This window comes from Spermophilus citellus, assembly GCF_964194105.1.
Source record: "Spermophilus citellus genome assembly, chromosome: 13".
NCBI classification, from domain to species: Eukaryota; Metazoa; Chordata; class Mammalia; order Rodentia; family Sciuridae; genus Spermophilus; species Spermophilus citellus.
The window spans coordinates 18,539,701-18,548,063 of record NC_138193.1 but is presented as its reverse complement, the minus strand read 5'-3'; the positions used below and the strand labels follow the sequence as shown (position 1 = coordinate 18,548,063).

Sequence of the window (8,363 nt, the reverse complement as noted above, 5' to 3'; positions counted from 1 at the left end):
GTGTGAACCGTGCAGCATGACATCCTATGACATAGAATGCTAAGCAACTTTTCCTATGTTTATTTTTTGTCTCTATATACTCCTGCCTTTTTTTTCCTTTTATTTTTTGATTGCTTGTAGTGATGTTTATCACAGCAGCTAATACTTTTTGACTATTTATATGCCAGACATTGTTTTTGGTGAGTAACTAATTTCTCTTTTCCCTCACATTATCCTTATTAAGTAGTATAATTATGATCATCATTTTATGAACAAAACATTTGAGGTCCAGGCTGGTAAAATAATTTACTCAAGATTTTACTGCTACTAAATAAGTAGAATCGGATAGAATCAGATCCCAGGTAATCTACATCTTGTACAAATGTCCTAATTATTATACTCTGCTCCCCTATGGAAATGAACAAGTGATACTAATCAATGCATTGATACTAAGCCCCACATTAGCCTTTGTAATATGCCAGCTAATCACTGCATATCACTGCAGACAATAGTATGACTCAGAGATGTTTATGTCCCTGCTTAATAGCAGAAAGAACTGGGAGTACTAAAATCTCATGTCAAATAAGCTGCATGGTTCACAACATGAGGACCAAGAACACATTGAAGATATTACTTTATCATAGGGAATATAGGATTCAGAAAATCCTTTTTTTATATATACAGGAGATAGAACTCAGGAGCACTTGAGCATTGAGCCACAGCCCAATCCTTTCTTTGTATTTTGATTAGAGAGAGGGTCTCATTGAGTTGCTTAGCACTTAACTTTTGCTGAGACTGGTTTGAACTTGACATTCTCCAGTCTAAACCTCTCAAGCAGCTAGATTACAGGAATGAACCACTGTGCCTGGCTCCTATAATGTTTTATTAATCTCTCTGTCAAAATGTATTTTCTACAAATTTATTTTGAACCTGTCAATACGTACACAGGGTGCCCAAGAATCCGCTTCCCCCCACACTTCTTGTCTTTGGTTTTCTCATTTATAAAACTGAGCACCAGATAATGACTCTTTTATTGAAATAGGGTCCTTTTTTCTATTTTGTTGTTGTTGTTGTTGTTTGGTTCATATATTTGTATATAATGGTGGAATGTGTTGTTATATATTCTTACATGCACACAGTATAACAATATAATTTGACAAATATTATTCCCCAGCACTTCCCTCCTCCCTCAATCTCCCCATTTCTTTAATCTACTGTTCTTTGCCAAGGGAAGTATATGGCTATAGGTAGTATTATCTAAAACTCTAAGGTCAGCCAAACATGACTTATTTTGGCAAGAGCAAAACAGAGGGTTTAGCTGTCTGGATTGTAGATTTTATTACATCTACTATAGAGAAACAAATGGGCAGAGTAGATATGGATATGGTGGCATTTCCGGTTACGGTTAGCTCTTAAATTTATGTCAGAATCAATAAGGTTGGAATTAATAGAGAAAAACTTATGTAAAGTTCCTTCACAATTGGCCACTGGTACAGAAGGTGGCTTAGTGACCAAAGCTCAATTTACCTGATGTGAGGCCTAACTGTTAGCAGTGAGAGGTGCATACAATATGTTCACCATCATAGGTCCAGGAATGAGGTTGCCACCAGGCAAAGGGGCCAGTCTGGTGGCTTGGTCAAAAAGGTATTTAATATTACCCAGGTTACTTTAGGTGAGGTCAATTTGCATTGTTGAAATTTTGCCTTCAGGGTTTTTCTACAGAGTTAGTTTCTTCATCTTTTTGTTGATGGTTTTAAGGGTCCAGGTATTGACTTTTATGGTTAACAAATACAAACCCTCAAACTCATGGTTAGGAGGATCCCTGAACCATCCCATGCATTAGTTATAGGATCCTTCCATGAGACCATAGGTCCCTGAGAGGGGGACCCAATCAATACAAGATTTTGACATTGAAATTAAAATTAAAGCAAACAAGGTTTGGTTCAAGGCATCAAGAGGGGATTTGTATAGTTTTCTTCCTCTATTTTGTAGCATGGTCTTTAATTTCTCAAACATTATTTCTACGATGCCTTGAGCCTGAGGGTTAAAGGAGACCCAAGTCATGTGGCATATTTACCAATTTTTGCAAACCACCTGAAAAGTCTTGCTAGTATAGACTGGGTCATTGTCAGTTTTAATAGACATGGAAATATTCATATTTCCAAAACATTTAAGTAGATGGGAGATGGACCTCTTTTGTGATTTCTCCTGTGTAGGCTGTGGCCATTACTCATTCTGAATAGGTATCAATGACTACATGAATATAGTTAAATTTCCAAAAATGCATAATATTTGGAATCCATTGGCCATAAAGCATTAGATTTTAACTCTCTGGGATTTACTCTAACAGGTTGTAAACCATCAATGGGAAGAAAGGATGCACACTTTTTGCAGTCTCTGACTAGGTACATATATGAATCTACCCCAGTGAATAACATCATCAAGTAAGTTAACAAAAGTGGGGGTTCCAATTAGAATAATATATATTCCATTCTTGTATAATTATACCAAAATACATCCTACTGCCATGTATAAGAGACCCACTAATTTAAAAATGCTTATTTTATTTTTTAATATCTTTAATTAGTTTTTTTTAATGTTGTGCCAAGGATTGAACCCAGAGCCTCACACGTACTAGGCAAGCATGCTAAAACTGAGTGACAACCCCAGCCCCTTGCTTATTTTAAATATATAAATGCTTCTTAAACTTAAATGACACATTGATTTATTATAATTTCAATAAATTTTCTGCAATGAAGAAGAGCACTTTATAATAACCTAGCGAAAATATATATTTTTTTTATGATAACTATTTTCTCTTGTATTTTCCATTCAAATCTTGACTGATGTTGTTCTGGGTTAATTGTTTTAACAAAAATATTTTCCAAGTGCAGTTTCAATCAAGTCACATTTGCCTATTCATGAAGGTACATGAACCAAAACCTTCAGGAATTTGTTTGATTTAGATGAAGAAGGAAATGGTAACTAGATCATAAGAGTGGAGATGTTTTTCACACTGGTTAGCAACTATCTAAATATAGCCATTGGTAAGAGAGTAACTTTAAATTTGAAAACATGGGGCAGATTTTGTAAAGAAGAAACAATACCCCAGGTGTTTCAGTGCCTCAATGAATATGATGTAAGAGAAGTCATATAAAGAATGTCATATAACAAATATTCTAGCATCATTCAAAACACAAGTTTTCCAATTTTTCTTAAACTTGTTTATAGGAGACAGTTCTTTTTTTCCCATTGGTGATAGATATTCTAACTGCAATGTTACAGGTTGAATTTAATAGGTTGTGAGTTTGATAGAATCTGATTTAAATGAAGGTCATGTGGATGAACAAAAATATTGTAAACTTTTAAAATTCAGCACTTGAAATATAAAAAAAGACTTGGAAATGGGCATGTTGGGATCATTTCCTTAGAAGATTCCTATATTGTTTTAAAAAATATTTTTATTTGTAGATGGACACAATACCTTTATTTTACTTTTATGTGGTTCTGAGGATATAACCCAGTGCCTCATGCTTGATAGGCAAGCACTTAACCACTGAGCTAAACCCCAGCCCAATATTTCTTATTTCTGCTTAAACAAACATGAAATCCATATTTTGTGGTAAATAATCTTTATGTAAGCAAAAGTACTTCAGATACTGTAGATACAAGCAAAATAAGACACCATCTTTAATTTTAAGAAATTTGCAGGGAAGATTGAAAATCAAACAAATACTGACCATTAAATAGTATAACTTATGATACAAACTAAAACATAATGTATTCAGGCTCAAAGACAAGGGTAAGATCTGAGCAATTTCATGAGGTAAACAGAAGTAAACAAAAATATTACTCTGAAGAATAAGGTATGTTTGAGTTAAAATTTATTTTTACTTACTTTTATTTCCTTTTCTTTCTTTCATTTTTTTGAGCTGCAACAAGGGCTTTCTTTGTGGTAGGCCATTGAAGCTCTTGATGTGAAATTAAGATCAAGAATAAAATCCTGGGGCTGGATATGTGGCTCAAGCGGTAGCGCGCTTGCCTGGCATGTGTGCGGCCCGGGTTCGATCCTCAGCACCACATACCAACAAAGATGTTGTGTCCGCCGAGAACTAAAAAATAAATATTAAAAATTCTCTCTCTCTCTCTCTCTCTCTCTCTCTCTCTCTCTCTCTCTCTCTCTCCCCTCTCTCACTCTCGATTTAAAAAAAAAGAATAAAATCCTGCTTTACATAGAGGGTAGTAGATTGACTGAAAGCATGTTAATAAAAATCCTGCTGCAATCAAATACTCCTATTTTTCTTCCAAGAATCCAGATAAAGATGAACAAATATTTCATTTGTATTTCCATAAGAAATACCTTCTATCCTCAAGCTGGAATTGGAATCTCAGCAGACACATTTCTGCTTTGCCTTTACATTGTCACTGTATTTGTGGGACCCAAACCCAGGAATACTGACCTCCCAATCTCCCACATGGCTCTAACACACATCCTCATGCTCCTTACACATGGGACTTTTGGTATCTACAGATTTTGGAGAAGTGCAGGACAGTTCATGTCAGTTCAAATGCAAAGTGCTTGTCTTCCTGGCCAAGGTCATGAGGGGACTCTCCATCTGTACCACCCACATGCTGGGTGTGCTTTAGGCCATCACCATCTACCACAGTGGCTCCTAGTTGGCCTGCTTCAAATTAAAAACCACAAATGCCCTCCAGTGGCTAATTGTTTTCTTATTAATCCTCACCATCTCCATCTATACCAATCCAGTTTTTTTTAATACTGTGGCCAGACCAAATAAAATGCAGCCTGGTCTTCTATTTCTCACTGACCACTGTTCCTTTCAGCTCATGAACTACAAGCATGGGTTTCTCTTTTTATTGCACTGATGGCATTCAGTGATCTCTAGTTTTGAGGCTGTATGGTTCTTTCAAGCAGATACATAATAATAATCTTTCATAGATGTAAACAACAATCGTGTTTTTTCAAAGCTCCAGACTTTCTCCATAAAGTTCCCCAGAAAACAAAAGAGCCATTCATGCCCTTCTGCTGCCCATCATGCGTTTTGACATCTAGTATTGTTTGAACTTCATTATCTTACTGTTAATAAGCATAGTGTGAGCAACTTATCTCATCTTGAGATGTCTTCAAAGGCTTGGTATCAATGGTGATGGCATGCTCAGTCCTTTTGTGCTGATCTATGCTGACACTCAAATAATAAATCTATGCAAATTAAATGGAGAAAAAAGTCTGCTTCTGACAAAACTGATCAAAAGCAACTTTGTAATTCTTATTAAAATATTATCTATTTCAGAAAATTTTACCTCTTATAAAAATCAATAAAATAGAATTAAAATTTTCTATTACAACAATGTTATCTAAATAGATAACAAATAGCTTGTGAAAAATTTTTTTCTGTATATGGATCAGTTTTTTCAACATTTGCATTAATTTTCACTGTATCTTACACCATTTGTGTATCATAAAGTTTTATGAACTTTTTATGTAAATTTTTATGTACTCTGTATCTTAGACACTCATATTTGGTCTATGTTTTTTGTCTTCCTGCATTAAAGTTCCTGATATTTCTTTCAGTGAAATTATATTAGAGGAATATTGATGCTTTTCTCTTTTTGTCTATTAATATGCACATGCTCATATCAAAGCTACTCAGTAGTCTGCAGTAGTATTGCAATTTTGTGGAAACCTTGGGTAACTTAGTGAGACTCTGTGAACACAACAGGTAGAAGATGGATCTCGTTGGTGGACCACCTTAGAGGTTCACTTCCCTATACAAAACTACTACAACAACAAACTGAACAACAGAAATACAATAAATACCAAGAAATAGTACTTCATGAACAAGAGAATGCCGGCACTATTTTAAAAATAGAAGTGTTGGTCACCATGTGAACCAATTAGAAGCCACACACTTCTGTTCAGAATATAAAAAATAGTATAGTAGATATAGAAAAGAATTTGATGATTACTAAAATTTTAAACAGAATTACCACATGACCTACCAATTTTATTTCTATCTATATTTTCAAATGAACTGAAAACAGATATACAAACATTTGAACATGAATATCAAAGACATCACCATTTCCATTAGATGATATATGAAAATCCAAATTTTCATTAAGAATGAAAACAAATGTGTCTATGTATTTATATGTATCCTTGTCTGCATAAGCACATGTACATATATATGTTCATATTCGTATATCTATATCTCTTTATATCATCCATATATGTTTGGATATTATTCTGCAATAAAAATGAAATTCTGTTACAAGTGACCATGTTGACAAATCTCAAAAATATTAAGAAAAGTAGACAAAATCAGACATGAAATTTCACCTGTGCTATAACTACATTTATATTAAATACTCAAAATTTGTAAATCATAGAGTTAGAAAGGAGAGAGTTTGTTGCCAGGGGCTTGGAAGGCATTTAAGTGAGTGTTGATTAACTAATTATATAATTTATTTTCAGTATTTAAAATGTTTAAATCAAAATAATTGTGGTAATTATACCACAAAAGTATAAATGTGACTACTTAACTTATTTTTGATGGGCTCTTTTATGAAAATTCAACCTCAATAACACCAATAAGAAGAAAAAAAATCTTTGAAATACTGAAGTCTATATAATCATAGCTAGAGGTGACAGAAATGAACTATGGAACTGGAAATAACTTTCTTATCCTTGTATTGGAACACATGACCACAGTAACTGCATTATGTAGAACCAAAAAATAGAATCCTAAATACAATGAGTTATATTCTATGTATGTATAATATGCCAAAATATATTCTATCATCATGCATATCTAAAAAGAACAAATAAAATTTTTAAAAAAATATGGATTTATAGTCACCCACATTGACTCTGCATCACCAAACTAAAGCATGGATGGTAACACTGGATACTAGAAATCAAGAGCCTTCTCTGTGTCAGGCAGTATTCTTGATTCATTATTCACTTTGTCCTTATCTTTCAAGTATCATGAGTCCTGATTGGAAGACTTCTGATCTTACAGATGAGTAAACTAAGTTTGAGGGATGACTGTTCCAAGATCACTATCTATGCAGACTAAGGCTCTGACAATTAATTTGTGTGATTTCCAATTTACTGTATCATTTATCACAATACAAAGTCAGTCAGGTTTTTATGTTTGTTTGTTTTGTTTTGTTTTTTTGTTTTTGTTTTATTTTGTCTCCCTCCCCCTTGGAGGAGGAAACAAGAGGTAGAAATACAACAGGGCACCAAGAACCATCTGCATAAACTATCAATGTTAAAAACTTGATTGTGGTCAGTGTTACACTGGTAAATAGGTATCTGCAAACATGAATTATATATGTATGAATTATATGTGTATAGTTTATTGTATTTCAGTATTACCCTAGTACAATTGTTTTAAATTTGAATGAAAGAAATAAATATATTCCTCAGAAAAACAAACTATATATTTGGAAAGCATAGGAAAAGATGCTGAATAGTATATGTCATTAAAAAATTACAGAGCAGCCACTGCCATGAAGGTCAAACTGTGCAGTTTTAGTGAGTACAAGATGTACCCCATATACAGGAGTCGCTATGCAAGGACTGATGGAGAGGTTTTCCAATTTCTTAATGCAAAATATGAGTTGGCTTTCCTATCCAAGAGGAATCCTCAACAGATAAACTGTACTGTCCTTTACAGAAGAAAGCACACACACACACACACACACAAAAAGCCAGTCAGAAGAAATTCAAAAGAAGAGAACCCAACTTGAAGCCAAATTTCAGAGGGCCATCACTGGTGCATCCCTTGCAGATATCATGGCCAAGAGTAATCAGAAACCAGAAGTTTAAAAGGCTCAATGAAAGCAAGCTCTTAGGCTGCCAAGGAAGCAAAACAAACAAACAAACAAACAAACAAACAAAAAGGCTAAGCAGGCATTTAAAAAGATGGCAATGGCTGCTGCTAAGACTCCCACAAAGGCAACACCTCAGAAAAAGACTGAAACCTGAGAAGTTTTCTGCTCCCCGAGTTGGTGGAAAATGCTAAATTGGCAGATGAGATTTTAAAATAAATATGTGACTCTTTTAATTGGAGAAATGTTAAAATAAGGCAATAAAGATGTATGATTGAATGCTAGCTTTGCTTTGATGTGTTTAGGACACACTACACAGACTGAAAGAAGTGGAATCTTGCATAGATTTAATCCAAGTTGACTATTCAAATGCTCTTTTCCTGTCATTTCTCTATCCATGACACGCACATTTGGTTTTTTATTGGGTTTGACTTATACATTGGGACCCCCCCTTCTCCCACCATTAGCTATTATCTGATTTGATGGTGCCAAAAATTAATAGCTATATTAATCTCTTGCTCCCA

At 34.2% G+C, this 8,363-nt stretch overlaps 1 pseudogene across 1 annotated transcript; it reads left to right on the top strand.

The window, feature by feature from the left end:
• Positions 1-7,518: 7,518 nt before the first annotated feature.
• On the top strand, positions 7,519-8,033 carry LOC308632384 (large ribosomal subunit protein eL24-like; annotated as a pseudogene). Its single transcript has one exon. The product of its transcript is annotated as a large ribosomal subunit protein eL24-like (transcript).
• Positions 8,034-8,363: the final 330 nt, after the last annotated feature.